This window comes from Jaculus jaculus, chromosome 8 (genome assembly GCF_020740685.1).
Source record: "Jaculus jaculus isolate mJacJac1 chromosome 8, mJacJac1.mat.Y.cur, whole genome shotgun sequence".
Taxonomy (NCBI): Eukaryota; Metazoa; Chordata; class Mammalia; order Rodentia; family Dipodidae; genus Jaculus; species Jaculus jaculus.
This window is the reverse complement of record NC_059109.1, coordinates 53,649,941-53,667,644: the sequence shown is the minus strand read 5'-3', so window position 1 is coordinate 53,667,644 and position 17,704 is coordinate 53,649,941. Positions and strand designations below refer to the sequence as shown.

General features: G+C 44.7%; 1 pseudogene; it reads right to left on the bottom strand.

Moving 5' to 3' along the window:
• Positions 1 to 3,111: 3,111 nt before the first annotated feature.
• LOC101610343 lies at positions 3,112 to 15,160 on the bottom strand (annotated as a pseudogene).
• Between the last annotated feature and the right edge of the window lie 2,544 nt (positions 15,161 to 17,704).

Genomic DNA, 17,704 nt, shown 5'->3' with positions numbered 1-17,704 from the left:
ACTCTCCAAAAGTACTAGCAGAATGATTATATTCTGAGTGACCTCAGTCCCAGCAAGCTTTTCTCAAGAATAAATAAGAACAGATTTCTCAGAAGGTTTGTCTTCTGGTTACAGTGTGTGCAATGCTTCTGTGCCATGTTTTCTCAACTGATGATTGGATAATGAAGATATGGTACATTTATTCAATGGAGTTCTATTCAGTGGTAAAGAAAAATGAAATTATGAAAATTGCAGGGAAATGGATGGATCTGGAAAGGATTATACTAAATGAGGTAAACTCAGGCTCAGGAAGCCAAATTCTGCATCTTCTCTCTCATGTTGAACCTAGCTACAAATGTTTAGACATGTGTGTGAGTTGGAATGAAACATGGTAGCAGAGGTCGGTAGGCTAGAAAGGGGCTATAAGAGAGCAAGGACTGGAGAGGACTTAAGGGGATGGTATTGTATATATGTAAGTAGATGAACAGATTACTGGGGGTGGAATGGGCTAAGTGAGATCAGGGGAAGAGACTGAGTACAGAAATGGTGGGAAAATTTAAGATGTATGAATAAGCTCTATGGAAACCTACGTTTTTGGACAATTGTGTACCCAGAAGCCATACATTGTTACTATAAAAATTTCAGTATCAGGGATGGGATACTTTCCTGTGAGTTGTTGGCTAGGAAGTTCCTTGATGTCCCCTAAACATTAAAGGCCATTACCAGTGCTCTTTGTTTCTCACCAGGATTAGATGGTAAGACCCTATTGCTGAAGAATCCACATGTTTGGGCTGCAAGGTCACTGAGAAATCAAGGTTGATCTGAGCTGAAAACCTCCTCCATGTAGACCAGCTGACTGAAAGCTGGGGAAAGCTTTGTCACATGCAGTCCTATGAGAGAAAGGGGTCATCAGTGGGGATGAACAACAATGGACACTGCAAGCCTTATGTTTGGTCAGCCAGGCCAAATGAGCAAATGGGTGCAATAGTGGCATGTCTATTACAGGGGAAACCAACTGCTCTATAATGGACTAGAGGCTCACTCCACAGGAGGGAATACATGCCTGGTACTGAAAACCTAGTCAAGAGCCTATGACAGGGGAGGTCATGAGACCTAGGCATGTAATGCGAGCTGATATCTGGCTAAAAGTATATATTATGCTCACCAAACTGCCCTCTAAGCAGTTTTCTTAATGTTTATACCCAGACATTAATGGCACTCTCACTTTTAGTTAGAGAAGCTTCTCTTTCCAGATGGCAGTGACCTCTGGGGTGAGTCAAAAGACACCACAGTGCTGAGAAGAAGTTTCAGAGGAGTGCTCAGCACTGAAACATCTCTATCACACCTTCCAAGGTCAGGGTTCATTGTGTAAGAGTGGCAGAAAGAATGTAAGAACCAAAAGAAGGGTAAGACTTCTTACAAGGCAATCTTCCAGATACAGTATGGCCCGAATATCCATGACTTCACTATGCCTGACACTACCTACACAAGACACTCATAATCAGAGGAAAAGATGATTATATCAAGTTAAAAGAGAGACTAATTCAGAGGGGGAGGGCTTATGATGGAGAGTGGATTTGTGAAGGAGAAAGTGGGGGAGGGGATGAAATTATCATAGCTAACTGTCTATAATTATGGAAGATGTCACTAAAATGTTTAAAAAGCAAAGTACTTTTAAAATATTTAAAATATTTTCTTTTATAGATCAATATCTATTTAATATTATAATTACTATTACAACTACCTAATGAACAGAATTTCAAATGAGTAGGATAATGTGAATGTATCTATAATGCATATGTTTTAAGTATTATTTATTTCAAGGAACCTATGATGTCCTGTTTATAATTCCTAAGCTTGTTAAACTAGGCAAAGATGCATGAAGTTTTTAAAGATAGTAGACTATTCATACTACACAAACAGTATTCAGATTATTTTTGGTGTATAAATGGAATGAAAGAATGGATAAATACATTTGGGAAATAGAAGACTTTATAATAAACTTTATTTTATTAATTTATTCATTTACCAGCAGAGGGAGACAGAGGAGAGAGGGGGAGAATATTGTAAGCTTTATAAAGAAAAGCAATATCTTTGTAAGAGTGATAGTCATATGTATTTGTTATCTTTATTAAAATAATTTTATGTATGTTTGAAAGTGAGACAGACAGACACATGGACAAGGAGAGAAATATGGGCATACAAGGGCCTGGTGCAGCTGCAAATGTAGTTTAAACATATGCGAGTCTTACTGCTTTTGGCTTTAAATGTGTACTTGGGAATCAAACCTTTACAATCAGGCTTTGCAAACAAGTGGCTTTAGTCACCAGCCATTTGGCAATCTTTTATATTTGCTAATTTTTTTCTTGAGGTAGGGTATCATGTTATTCCAGGCCATCTTGGAATGTATCTGTAGTCACAGGCTGGCCTCAAACTTAACAGCAATCATCCTATATTTGTCTCCTTAGTACTGGAATTAAAGCTGTGTACCACCACACCCAGTTTATATTTGCAATCTTTTATTGTTACAGGAACACAAATGTATATTTAGATGTCAATCAGTATCTTTTGCACATGCATAATAAATCTTTATGTCTAAAAGCATACATATGTAACAAAATGTATACATAATAAGGTCTGTATGGACAAATAAAAATTGCTTAAATTCCAAGAGAAACTTGGCACAAGATATTAATACATAATAGAAAAATTAATGAAACTGAGAAATTCTTTTTTAAACTTAAAAATCATTTTTTTTAATTTTTAAAAAATTTTTTACTTATTTGAGAGCGACAGACACAGAGAGAAAGACAGATAGAGGGAGAGGGAGAGAATGGGTGTGCCAGGGCTTCCAGCCTCTGCAAACGAACTCCAGACGCGCGCCCCCTTGTGCATCTGGCTAACGTGGGACCTGGGGAACCAAGCCTCGAACTGGGGTCCTTAGGCTTCACAGGCAAGCGCTTAACCGCTAAGCCATCTCTCCAGCCCCTAAGAATCATTTTTATATAAGGCAGCTAAAAGATATTTTCCTCTCTGCGGAAAGAAAAATGTTAACAAGGAACACAGTGATGTAAGTGGCTTATTCAAAACTTTTGCTCAATTGGATTTCCCCAGGAGTGGAGCATGCAGGCCTCAGAGCTGCTCTTCCGCTCCAGCCTTTGGCGTTCTTCCACTCTCCTCTGGAGCTAAGTGTTCACCCTCAGACCTGGTCCCATTGTGGACAGAGTTTTCCCATTGATGAACCCGTTTTCAGCAGCTTTGGCTTTGCTGACAGCTTCCTTGAGGTCTAAGGCCTCCTGCCCACTGGCCTCTTCCTCTAGATTTCTTAAGATCAGCGGGAGGGTCGAGACCCCCCTCCACTCTCCCACTGCCCCAGGTCACTGTCCTCATGTCTGGGGAGTGGGGCACTCCTCTCCAGGTGTTTGCAGTAGTATTCCCGGCTGGCAGCTGCACTCTTCACAGCTCTTCCCCAAATCTCCTTTCCACCTAGGTGTAACTTAATGGCCATTATTACATGGACAGAAAGATCTAGGTTCTTCAAGATGATCTTACCGTCCTCAATTTTCCTTTCATATGTTTTTTTTAAAAGAAATGAAGCTCTAACTTCCAAAAACGTCCACAGTTTGACTTCATTGTCCCAGCTGATAGGAAATTCAGAGTTCCCCAAGGTGAAGGATCTGCTGATAGCATTGTCTCTGAGCAAATGTTCTTTTAATTCCTCCTCAGTCATGCAGAACACTCAGAAAAGGCAGAAGTTTGGCAAAGATGGGAGGCTCAGTAAAGTGTTCTGCAAGGACACTGGAGGCTGGGATGCCAGCGCTGGCCAAGACCTCGGCCGTCATGGTGGTCAGCCTGTCACTTTTACTCACTCCTGGCTTTATTTTCACTCTGTCATGTGAATTATTGTCAAAGAAAAAGCCACTGTGGGTCACAAACTCTGCATCAGACCGAGTACGTTAAAAATGTGAATCTATAGCAGGAGAGGTGGCTTAGTGGTTAAGCGCTTGCCTGTGAAGCCTAAGGACCTTGGTTTGAGGCTCGATTCCCCAGTACCCACATAAGCCAGATGCACTAGGTGGCACATGCATCTGGAGTTCATTTGCAGTGGCTCTCTCTCTCTCTCTTTGCCTCATTCTCTCTCTGTCTTGTGGCCTTTAATCCCAGCACTTGGGAGGCAGAGGTAGGAGGGTTGCTATTTGTTCAAGGCCACACTGAGACTACTTAGTGAATTCCAGGTCAGCCTGAGCTAGAGTGAAACCTTACCTTGAAAAAAATAACAACAAAAATCCAAAAAACAAAAACAAAAACCAAACCAAACAAAATTATTATTATTATTTTTAAAAATTTATTTATTTATTTATTTGAGGGCAACAGACAGAAAGAAAGGGAGAGAGAAAGAGAGAGAATGGGCACGCCAGGGCCTCCAGCCACTGCAAACAAACTCCAGATGCATGCGCCCCCTTGTGCATCTGGCTAACGTGGGTCCTGGGGAATCGAGCCTCGAACCGGGGTCCTTAGGATTCACAGGCAAGTGCTTAACCGCTAAGCCATCTCTCCAGCCCCAAAACAAATTTATTAAAGAAAATAAATCTGCTCTCCGGCCTGACAATCCTGCAGTTACACAGTCGCAGCGGCCGGTCATCTTCCAGGTTGTCCCCTGTGGTGATCAGGCTGTTGGTATGATTGCACATGTCCTGTAAAGGAATCAGGGCCAGGGTCACCTGGTAACCATCCTCCAGTGGGAATTTGGTTTTGCTGCGTCATAACAGAAGAGACTGCCCATCTGTCCTCATAAGTGAAAGAGTCCTTCAAGGACAATTTGTTGGTGTGAGGACGGGTCTGGATGATCTTGTAGAACTCAGCATTCTGTTGTGCTGTGTTTTTATACTGGCTGAAGACATCATGGATAGCTTGAGTTGACTGAAGACTCCAAACTTCTTCACAGTAGAGAGGAGTGTCGTATTCACTGGGGAGGGTCTGCATGTAGGGTGCCAGAAGGAGTTGGGGTTGGCTCGCTCTCACAGCAGATGGAAGGCCAGGGCTATATTTCCCAAGGCTTGAAGAATTTCGTCTTGAGAATATACGGGCCCCAATACTGAATTTTTAGCAGATTCGACAGTCATTAGTAACTTTCGTGGAGCCCATGAAAACAATTCTTCTGTTTTGATGTCTCTTGTTGCTCTCAAACCAAAGCCCTCTTCTTTGAAGTTAACCTTTTCAAAACCCTCGACAGAAGCCCCATTTTCAGAGGCCCATTTTATTAGATTAGGAGGGTAATCTTCTCCATCAAAAGTAAAGTAATCTTTTCCATCAAAAGTAAAGGACAGACCTTTTTGCTTTTTTCGGATTTTAACAACTAGAGACTGGATTTGCACATACACTCCTCACTCTTTTCCTCGGCCGGGTGCAGGACGGCTCCAACAGCTCACAGGCCAGGTTCAAGATTTCCTTCGGTGGAGCAGTGGCTGTAGCCCCAGCACCTGATTTCTGAGTTTTTCTCAGTTCTTCTTACCCATTTTCTGACTTGTCCACTTCCTTGTTTCTCCTGGCAGTTTTCCACATACATTGAGGCCTGGTCCAAATGTCCCCAATGGCCTTAGGGGAAATTCTAAGCTCTTCCTTCAAGTTTCACTCCTTCCCGCTTCCCCTTGGCACAACAGTGGCCCCGACCTCACAGTCTGCGTCAACCCACCCCCAGGTGTTGGCGGATGCTGCGGGCAGTGCTGGTGCTGTGGGCTGCAGCCGGTTGGGAGGGGCAGGGCAGAGGCTGGAGACAGCCCCACCTGGGCGTCCAACCCGGCTCCACCTGCCTCCGGCAAAACCGAGAAACTTTTTATGCAATAGCCATAAACATGTTTTTCCCAATGTGCAGTTTTAGTTATGAACTTTTATGAGAATTTTATATGTATTCCTTCTAGAATTAACAGGTTAAACAAAGAAAAAGTGGAAGACTAGAACCAAAACTAATCATTGTCAAAATGGCTATCATCAAGAAAACAAATGACAGTAAATGGGGAGATTGGGAACAATGGGGAACCCTTCTACACTGTTGGTGGGAATGTAATCTGGTACAGCCTTTGTGGAAATCAATGTGGAGGCTCTCGAGACAGCTAAAAACAGATTTACCATATGAACCAGCTATAGCACTCCTAGGCATATATCCTAATGACTCTTCTCACTACCTTAGAGATACTTGCACAACCATGTTTATTGCTGCTCTATTCACCATACCTAGGAAGTGGAACCGGCCTATATATCCCTCCTCGGATGAATGGATAATAAAGATCTACACAATGGAGTTCTATTCAGTTGTAAAAAAATTGAAATTATGAAACTTGCAGGGAAATGGATGGATCTGGAAAGTATCATACTAAGTGAGAAAATCCAGGCCCAGAAAGCCAAACATCGCATGTTCTCTCTTATATATGGATCCTAGATACAAATGTATAGACTTGTGTGTGAGCTGGAACCAAAAATCAGTAGCAGAGGCCAGTAAGCTAGCAAAAGGCTGTAAGGGAGGGAGGAGAGGGAAGGGCTTAAGGGGCTGGTATTGTATATATGTAAGGAGAAGAACAGATTACAGGGAGGGTACCAGTTCTTATAATGCAACTGTCCAGAGAGAAATTGTCCTCAATATCCCTGACCTTGCAGTACCTAGCAATACCTACATAAGACCCTCATGATAGGAGAAAAAGATGATGACATCAAATTAAAAGAGAGACTAATGGAGAGAGGGAGGGGATATGATGGAGAGCAGAGTTATGAAGAGGAAAGTGGGGGAGGGAAAGGAAATATCATGGTTTGATGTCTGTAAGTATAGAAGTTGTCTATATACATACATACATACATACATATACATATACACACATATATATTTATTTATTCAAAAAATACAAGATTTAAAACAACCAGGGCAAACATCAAACCCTGTAGCTCCAAGCCCAACAACTCTAGTCACAAATATCCAAGTTTGGTAATTCTAACTAGCAACAAGTCTCTGGAGTTCCAATTCCACCCCTCCAGCTAGGCTACTCACCGTCCTGGAAACCTTCATCCGGGGCTGGCAGCTTTCCTTAGCAGCCATCTAGTGGTCCCGGCATCTCCACTGGGTCTCCTCTGCAATTCATGGTTCATCCTCATGGCTCCATCTGGTCTCCATGCAGGCATCCATCAAACCTGCTTCACACTGCCCATGGCCATTTCCAAAACAGAAGACAGCATTGCAAACTCAATGACCCTCTCCTTCCTGCATTTCTTATGCTCCATGATACTAGGTAGGGTGCCAATTTGTTAATTCAGGGGGGAATAAAGCAGACTTTGAAGAACAGGACATTCCTTGAGCACTCAGGCCCCTTCAAAAGGGTCTATGTTTTTCCTATTGCCCCAGTGCAAGTCAGCTGGCCCAATCTCAAAGGTTGTAATCTCTCATACAATTGCAGCTGAACAGGCAGTAGTTTTGGCCCAAAGATTTCTTTCTATGCCATATCCCTCTGCACATACCAGTCTGTTTCTACACATTGCAACCCTGCACAAATTCTCAGGACATGGGCATAACAACAAGCCTTTCACATGAAATGATTCAAGCCCAGTCCATGCAAAGCTCTTTAAAATTTTTTTTTGCTTTATGTTTATTTATTTATTTGAAAGTGACAGATAGAGAAAGAGGCAGAGAAAGAGGGAGAGAGAGAGAGAGAGAGAGAGAGAGAGAGAGAGAGAGGGGGAGGGAGAGAGGGAGAGAGAGAGAGGGAGGGAGAGAGGGAGAGAGGGAGGGAGGGGAGGGCATGCCAGGGCCTCCAGCCACTGCAGACGAACTCCAGATGCATGTTCCCGCTTGTGCATCTGGCTAATGTGGGTCCTGGGGAATGGAGCCTTGAACCGGGGTCTTTAGGCTTCACAGGCAAGAGCTTAACTGATAAGCCATCTCTCCAGCCCCATGCAAAGCTCTTTTTCACCCTCATAAGCTAAATCTCACAGTACTTAGCTATTATTGCATTCAGGTCTTTCAACTTTTACCAGGATAGTCCATCAAGCTATACTCACAGCACTGCAAAGCATCTCCTAGGCCAAGGTTTCAGATCCTTCCACATTCCTCTTGAAAATCAGCTCCAAAAGGCCAAAGCCACACAGGCAGGTGTCCAGCAGCAAATGACCCCACTCCTTGGTACCAACATTACTGTTGCAGTCAGGTTTACATTGCTGGCATAAATCACCTGACCAAGAGCAGCTCTTTGGACAAAGGGTTTATTTTGGCTTACAGACTCAAGGGGAAGCTCCATGATGTCAGGGGAAAAGGATAGCATAAGCAGAGGGTAGACATCACCCCCTGGCCAACGTCAGATAGACAATAGCAACAAGAGAGTGTGCCAAACACTGGCAGGGGGACAGGGCTATAATACTCATAAGCCTGTCCCCAATACACTTTCTTCAGGAGGCATTAATTTCCAAATCTCCATCACCTGGGAAGCTAGCATTCAGAACACCTAAGTTTATGGGGGACACCTTCCTTTTTCTAAAAGGCCATGTTATTTTCCAACCCTCCACAATACGCACTTGCCTATTTTTCCTTCATTTGTTCCCCATTCTCCCTGCCTTCCTTACTCATCATTACATATTCTCAGTTCTTCTTTCTCTTTTACTTATTCTTGCATCTAAGAATACCTTGATGTGAGCCAGGTATGGTGGCGCATGCCTTCAATTCCAGCACTTGGGAGTAGAAGGAGAGTTATCACAATTAGTTTGAGGCTACTCTGAGACTACATAGTGAGTACCAGGTCAACCTGGGCTAGAGCGGGAACCTACCTCCAAAAAATAAAATAAAATAAAATAAAAGCCAATCTTGATGTGGTAGGTAATGATGACTCAGCTAGCTACCTTAGTGATGCTAGCAATGTTGTCTCCAGCTGAAGGTCAGTATGATATTCAACATTTTGATGTTACCCTTCTTTTGTTCATTAATGGCCATTTAAAGGCAAATTCCTTGCATATTGGTTTTCATCTTGTAAACACATCTTGTGTGAATGACATACAAACAAAATTCTTACCTTAAATTTTTCATTCACTTTATATTTTACCATTTCATCTGTGCCTCCAGATAACTTTTACACATTTTCAGGCCAAAGACTCTCAGATATGATCTATAAAAATTAATATAAAATGAGTTACATAACATTACCTGAATTATTTCTAAAAGATGTGAATATTCTCTTTTAAAAGCAATTTTACATAAAATAAATGATAATTTAAAAATGTACAGTGCTTAAAAACCAAACATTATATGTCCTCTCTAGATCAAGCTCATATTATACCTTTATGGCTAATAAATTTACATACTGCACATGTAAGCCTGCAGGAAACATATTCTTAGATAAGATACTTACTCATTTCATTTCATTTCTTATTTATCCATTTATTTATTTGAGAGAGAGAGAGAGAGAGGGAGAGAGGGAGAGAGAGAGGGAGAGAACTGGCACGCCAGGGCCTCCAGCAGATGCAAAAGAACTCCAGATGAATGTGCCACCTTGTGCATCTGGCTTATGTGGGTCTTAGGGAATTAAGCCTGGTTCCTTTGGTTATGCAGGCCTCCAGCCCTTGCTAGCTTTTATTGTTATAGAAATGCAACTTTTTTTTTTTTTTTGGCTTTTCGAGGTAGGGTCTCACTCTAGCCCAGGCTGACCTGGAATTCACTATGGAGTCTCTCGAACTCCCTCCTACCTCTGCCTCCCGAATGCTGGGACTAAAGGCATGCGCCACCATGCCTGGTGCAACTTTATTTTAAACAATTAATTGGTATTTGCACATATGTAATAAATCTATATGTCATAAAAATGTACATATGTACAAAATGTATACATAATAAAATCAAGCATAAATAAAAATTGCTTTAAATTCCAAAGGGAAAATTGGCACAAGATATTGATATGCTCATAAAATTAATGAATATGAGTAATTATCTATGTCATAAACCATGTGTGGTGGTGTACACCTTTAGTCCCAGCACTTGGGAGGCAGAGGTAGGAGGATCACTGTGAGTTCAAGGCCAGGCTGAGACTACGTAGTGAATTCCATCCAAGTTAGCCTGGGCTAGAGTCAGACCCTACCTCGAGAAACCAACAAACTCAGCAACCAACCAAACAAACAAAAAACTAAGACTCACAACCATGCTTTACTCAAGAGTATTTTTTAATTATAAACTTTTATGAGATTTATGAGATTTTATGAGATTTCATATATGCACTACTTGTATAAATTCTTGTAGGCAAAGAAAAAGTAAAAGTTCATGTGGGACTATGACCCAAACTAATCATATGTTAGTTCAGAAATCAAGACACCAATTTTCTACTTTGTTTAGTTTTTAGTCTCTTCAGTGCCAACTTCCATCTCCACAGAGAAGTTTCTCTGGCTCACAGTGAGAGCAGCCCTCTTGTGCGATTGGCCACTTAGTCTGCAAGAGCTCTGCATTAAACACTTCTAACATGCCCTCCAAGGCTCAGGGAACATTACAGACGAGGGGGCAAAATAAATTTAAGAGCCACATGGTAGGCAGGCTACTATTGTGCACTGTCTTCCATACATGAACTAACTGGTGCATTCACGACCCCACAATGTTCACTGATACCCCTATGGGACTTGCCCTGTCTTGAGCCCAGCATTTTGACATGGAGGAAGGAAGAGGACTAAAGGAATGAGTCAACTCAACAGAGGAAGGACTACTCTGAAAGAGGAGGGTCCCCAGTGGAATAGGGACAGGGGAGAAAATACAAAAGCTGATAATGTGATGGGAGAAAGAACAAATTATAGTATTCTCATATAATAAAATTCCCAATAATTACTTATTTTATTTTAGTTTTTTATTAAGTAGAAACTTTGTGTGGACAAATCATATGTTGGTACCATCATTTCCTTCCTCCATGCCCCACTCCACTGAGGGCCCTCCTTTCTAGGATTGCTGCTGTTCATTATGTAGTTGTACATTAGGAGTTGTGAGAGCAGCAGTCTATTTTTTTTTAAAAACAAGGTTTCGGGAGCTGGGGAAATGTATGAAATTAATACAAAGTACTATTTTTTGTTTTTTTCAAAGTACTTTTTTGAGAGAGAGCAAGTGTGTATGTGATAAGGGGAGAGAGAGAGAGAGAGATAGAGAGAGAGAGAGAGAGAGAGAATTGGTGCACCAGGGCCTCTAGCTACTGCAATTGAACTCCAATGAGCCACTTAGTGTGCATGTATGGCCTTGTGTGCATGCATCACTTTGTGCATCTGGCTTATGTGGGTTCTGGGTCCTTAGGCTTCCCAGGCAAGTGCCTTAACCACTAAGCCATCTCTTCAGCCCCCAAAGTGCTTTTTGTACCCAATGAAACTAAGTTAGGAACAAAAAGACAGTGATAGAATACAACTACTCTAAACCACACTAGGAACATCTACATAACAAAAACAGGAACACTAGGGCGCAACCCACAGAGTGTTGTCAATCGCAGAGTCCACTGTGGCCTGCCTGTCCTAGCCCTGGTCATTGAGGACCATGGCTTGCTAGACAGTTCCTGAGAAATGCTGGGCTCCCATGGTGACTACGCAGAGACATGAATGGATGACAGCACAAGGGGTTCTATGTCACCAGACACCAGCAACTCTTCAGAGGAAGCTGTTGTCACAGGAAGTGGATGGTAGTCTATCTGAAGCACAGACAAGAAGTATGGAAAGGGCTACACAAATGACTTAGTGGCTAAGGTGCTTGCCTACAAAGCCTAATGGACTTGAGTTCACTTCCCCAGTGCCCATTTAAACCCCTATGCTCATGCATCTGGAGTTCGTTTAGAGCAGCTGGGGGCCGTGGTGGGCCCATTCTATTTAGCTCTCTTCTATCAGTCTCTGCTTGTAAATAAATAAATAAACAAATGAATAAGATTTTCACGTATGGAAGGGCTAGATGAGTGTGGGGCTTTGGAAAGTGTGGAAGCAACGGAAGTAACTGAAGTCTTCCAAGCTCCCGCAGGCTGAGATGACCAGCACTGTGGTGGAAACCAACACTTGGTCAAGGTGACCCTCATGTGTGCTAAGCACAGAGAAGCTGGGAAACAGGGAAGCCATGTGATCCTTACTAAGTAGCGTAAAGGATCTGGGGTGGGGGAGGAAGAGGAGGTGTGGGGAGCAAGGGAGGGGGAGCAGGAAGAAAGGTGTGTAGAGCAAGGTGGGGGAGGAGGTGTGGGCAACAGGCGAGGTGGAGGCAGCAGCTTCAACAGGGCAGAGCCTCTTCCCACTTCAGAGTTTCCTTGTACGTTGCCTCAGAACAAAACACATATGTGGGTGTGCACTGACATGAAAGTGATGCTCAATTCTATGTGAAAACTGCTTAGGCATGAAGTTGGTTCACTATGGATTAGTTCTCTCATATGCACAGGCATTCTTCTACAACGTCTATAGCATGCAGTAAAATGTGTGCACTAAAAATAAGGCACCACGTGTACCTAATGGTGACATTGGAAAGCAGGTGAAGCACTGTTAGAAATTGGACTTCTTTGCTGCTCAAAAAGAAGGCCAGACTCCAGAGCTCTCCCAGGTGTGCTGAGGATCTAGCAGGTGCGAAGCAGCCAGGCCCTCCCTTGCTCTCCACTGCTCTCCTCTCTCCCCGCCCCCCAGTCCAGCCCTGAAGGTAGCGCTTCTCCCACATTGGCCACCTCCCTTGGTGCCTCTCACTCCCAAACTTCAGCTTCCTGATGTGTTTATTTATTTCATTTTATTTTTTAAGTTTTTCTTTTATTCAAGGTAGGGTTTCACTCTAGCCCAAGCTGACCTGGAATTCACTATGTAGTCTCAGGGTGGCCTTGAACTCACGGTGATCTTCTTACCTCTGACTCCTGAGTGCTGGGATTAAAGGCGTGTGTCACCATGCCCAGCTCTTGACTTTTTCGACTTGCTGTGTATTGGTGGGATTTCCCTGTACTGGATATATGACTTTGAAATCGATTCTCTCCAAGAAACCTTTCCGAGTTCTTTCATAGGTAACTAACTAATCGTGATATATATATATATACACACACACACAGAGAGAGAGAGAGAGAGAGAGAGAGAGAGAGAGAGAGAGAGAGAGAGAGAGAGAGAGAGAGAGAGAGAACTATTGGCCTCACAGCTCGCAGGTCTGCTCCCTACATCTAAGTTCAAATACATCATGCTAATCACTTCGATCAGATCCAGTCACCACTCACAGCTTCTCCGAAGTGGAGCCGGAGCGGAGAGGATGAGCGTGTGGCTGCGGCCTGAGCAGTTGAGAGAAGCAAAGGTTGCCAAGCAACGCGGTCCAACAATGGAGCACCTCCCTGGGCTGCGCCAGCGTCAGATTCCAGAAGCCCAGGGGCTAATGTTACTGCGCATGTACACGGTCGGTCCTACCTGTCAAAAGTCAGGTGCAAAGTGGATCTCTGGGAACAGAGAGCCTGTGCTCTTGCAAGGTGGTAGGCCTGAAATCCGGTTAAGCTGGGGAGGCCCGCAATGTAACCAGAGTGTTCAGTCCCTGTCCCGAGGAGGCTGGTCTTCGGACTGTATCTTTTCTTTTTTTCTTGTTTTGTTTTACAAGATAGGGTCTCACTCTAGCCCAGCCTTGAGCTCACAGCGATCCTCCTACCTCTGTCTCACAAGTGCTGGCATTAAAGGCCTGCACCACCAGGCCAGGCCAGGCCAGGCCAGGCCAGACTGTATCTTTTTTTTTTTAATCACTAAGGAAAGAATATTACACAAAACCTTTACAACAACCGGGTGTGGCAGAGGCAGAGGCAGGAGGATGGCTTTGAGTTGTGTAGGCCAACCTGGGACTGCAGAGTGTCAGGTCAGTCTGGGTTAGAGTGGGACCCTACCTCGAAACTCCCTCCTCAAAAATAATTTACACTGGGCTGTGGATGTAGCTCAGTTAGCGTGCTTGCCAAGCATGCACAAAGCCCTGGAGTTGGTCCCCAGCACCATATAAACCAGACATGGTGGCACATGCCTATAATCCCAATAATACAGGAATTCCGGGCTGTCCTCTGCCCAAGCACCAGTATATGCCAATATATCAATAATTTGGGAGTTTCCCTGGATCCTTGTCTTACGAATTTGATGAATGAAATTCATAGACCAGATAATAAGGTTCAGTAAGATTTCATTAGAGCTTAGAGCTTTAGGAGGGAGACCTTTAAAAGAAGAGGTGCTCAAGAGAAGGAAGACATTGAGAAACCCAGAATTTAAGAGAAGGAAAGAAGGCAGAGCTTTTGCACGGACTGTATATATATATTTAAACATATTTTATTTATTTGACGGGGTGGGGGGGGCGTCCTCCAGCCGGTGCAAACAAACTCCAGAAGCATAAGCTACCTTGTGCATCTGGTTTATGTAGGTCCTGGGGAATTGAAACGATCCTTTGGCTTTGCAGGCAAGGGCCTTCACCACTAAACCATTCCTCCAGTCCCGGACTATATCTTACTCACAGCTGTTTTATAAACTCTACATGCAGCAGGATAAAATTCCCCACAGTTCTCCCCCCTCCCAAAAGACTTGTCACTTTTTTTTCCCCCGAAGTCACTATGTTCTGTGGTTCCTGAAACATTACTTTTTGAGGTCTTCTTCTTACTTATTTACCTTTTTTTCTAATATAACCTCATATATATAATATCCAAGGTGGGGGAGAGAATGAATGGGCGCGCTAGCTGTAAACGAACTTCGGATGCATGTGCCACTTGGTGTATCTGTACATCTGGCTTTACGTGAGTACTGGGGAATCAAACCCTGGTTGTTAGGCCTTGCAGGCAAGCGCTTTAACCGCGGAACCATCTGTCCAGCGTATCTTCTTCCTATTTAGCAGAAACTTCCGAAAGCGCAGGACTGACAGGCTGAGTTTGCCTCTGCGCCAACTGCAGAAGGCCGCCAAGCAGAGGCCCGCGGAGGCGAAGAGCGAAGGAGCTGGGTACTGCTGGGTGGGCTGCCGGAGAAGGACCCCAAGCAGCTGCTCAGCCGGGGGCCCGTGTGATGCTAAGGAGGCCCTGGAGCAGACATTCTGCCACAGCCTCAACTGCAGACTGGGCTGCTGAGGGACCCCAAGCAGAGGCTCGGCGAGGGAACCCAGTCTTGCTAAGGTGGTCTTGGAGCACAGGTTCCTGCCCAGCATCCACTGGCCGTGCTGATGGAGGACCATGGGAAGGGGCTCGGCGGGCCCAGCCATGCGAAGGAGGATCTATGCACACGTTGCTCCCCTGTGTCAACGGCTGGCTGGGCTGCTGAGGAAGGGTTCGAGGCCTGGGGGAGGACAAGGTGCAAAGGAGATGCTGCAAAAAAGGTCCTTCCGCAGTATCAACTGCTAACGGAGGACCCCAGTCAGAGGCTTGCTGGGGACCCAGCTGTATCTAGGTTCTTCCCCAGCATCAACTGCTGGCCTCGCTGCTGAGGGATTGACAAGGCTCGGTGGGGACCAGGCGATGTGAAGAGGGTCCTGGGACCTAGCTTCTTCCCCAACCTCACCCAGCGGCCCGGCTGCTGACGCACACCCAGAGGGGCGCAGACGTACAAAGGAGGCACTGAAGCAAGGTTGTTCCCCAGAATCAACTGCAGGTGGATTGATGAAAGACCCAAAGCAGAAGTTCGCAGGGCGCCCGGCGATGCAAAGCAGGTGCTGGGCTACCGGTTCTCCCCCAGTATTAACTGCTGGGTGGGCTGCGGAAGGACCCCCAGAAGCTGCTGAGCGGGGCTGGGCGGGGGAGCAATGCAAAGGTGGACCTGGAGCACACACAGGTCTTTCCCAGCTTCAACTGGCCAGACGAGGTACGCAAGCAGCTCCTCGGCCTTCACACCTCCAGTAACTTCCGAGGTGGACACAGGATCTCTGATCATGAGTTCACCCGCAAGCCCCTCACCCCGCATGGTCCCACCAGGACCGCTATGATCTCCAGGGTCTGATTGGGTTGGTCCAAAGGACACACTTTCCCCTGTTCTACTCAGGGGGCAGCACCAGCCAGCAGCCCTCTGCTGACACAGGATATGTCCACGGCCGCCACCGCCCTCCCGGGTGGCTTTTAGAAAGTAACATTAACTTTTGCCTTGTGTTCCCCTCCCCTTCCTCCTCGCCCGTTTTCGGTTCTCCTTCCGTCCTTGCAAGGACACACTCGGTGGGCTTAGCAGCAGCAGCCCTGCCTCCAGCTTCGCTCTCCGCCACGACTTGTCGTTAGGGCCTGTCCACCTTCTACCCACAGACAAGCCCTTGGGGGAATTGAGCTTCGGATTTTACTTACCACCAGCCCCTCCCCGCACCTGAGGGTAAAGCGCGCAGGCACAGGGCCACCTGGATTCAGGGCAGGGTGCCATGCACGCAGCTCCTGAGGCTGCTTCCAAACAGGAGCCGAGTCTGGATGCCGGCCCGCAGCAGACAGCGCTTCAATTGCCTTCTGTGTCTAGTTACCTGTGCTTCACGAGCCTGTCAGAAGGCAGCGCGTCTGCCACCACCGCACTGGGGGCGGAGTGGCAATAATGTCCAAGGACAGGCAGGGAGCTTTTGCAAGTTGTGGGTTCTGTGTTAGGCGCCCTCACAAATGGAACCAGGTTCTTGAAGCCGCATGGAGCCAGGACTAGCAGCTGCCCTGGGCCCTGTCTTCCTCTCCCCACCAAGCTGCTTCCCTGACCAAGGGCGAGGCAGGAGGCATATTTAAGACCAGTCCTACAGCCCCCAACTCCGTGCTGGCTAAGCTCAATGAAGACATAAATAAATATAAGGATTAATTCCAAGAAACATTAAGAAAATAAGAAAATGAAGTGAAAAGGGAACAGCGGAGGGATGGAAACTATACATAAAAAAGCAGTAGAAAATACAAACTAGATTGAACAAGCCCAAAAAATTACCGAAGCTCTCAAGAATAGAGTCAGCCTTGTGGAAGATAGAAATTCAGAACTGGAGGACAAAACAGAAGAAATAGTTTGTGAGTCCAAAGGTTCCAATAAGTTCAAAATTTTTTGTGGACAGAACATGAGGGGACTATGGGATACCCTTAGACATCCCAACATTGGATCATGGAAATACCAGAAGGGGAAGAAAATCAGACCAAAGGAATGGAGAAATTATTCAACAACATTATTGAAGAAAACTTTCCCACTCTCTCAAAAGAAATTCTCATCAAGTTACAAGAAGCTAACAGAACTTCAAACAGACTGGACCAAAGGCAAAACTCTTCTAGACATATTATCATTAAGTCTCTAAACATCGGTAACAAAGAGAAAGTCCCAAAAGAAGCTAGGGAGAAGCAATGCATTACATATAAAGGTAACCCCCAAAATTACTTCAGACTTCTTAATGGAAAACCTGAAAGCCAGAAGGGCCTGGAATGGAACACTGCAAAGTCTAAGAACTTATGGCTTCCAACCCAAGCTACTCTACCCAGCAAAAGTATCCCTCATAATAGATGGTAAAAGAAAAACTTTCCACAATAAAACTCACTTTTACAATTATATGAACACAAAGCCAAACCTATGGAGAGTACTTCAGGGAATTCTTCACACGGAAAAATCAAATAACCAACATCAAGTGCTTACAAGAAGCAGATCACAATAGCTAGACTCAGAGAAGGCACAAAAAACTACAAAGTCAAAGAAAACACCACACCATATAAACCACCATGATATGGCAGAGAATAAATCAAAACTTACAGTTATTACCCTAAACATTAATGGCCTTAATTCACCTATCAAGAGTCAAAAGCTAACAGAGTGGATCAGAAAATTA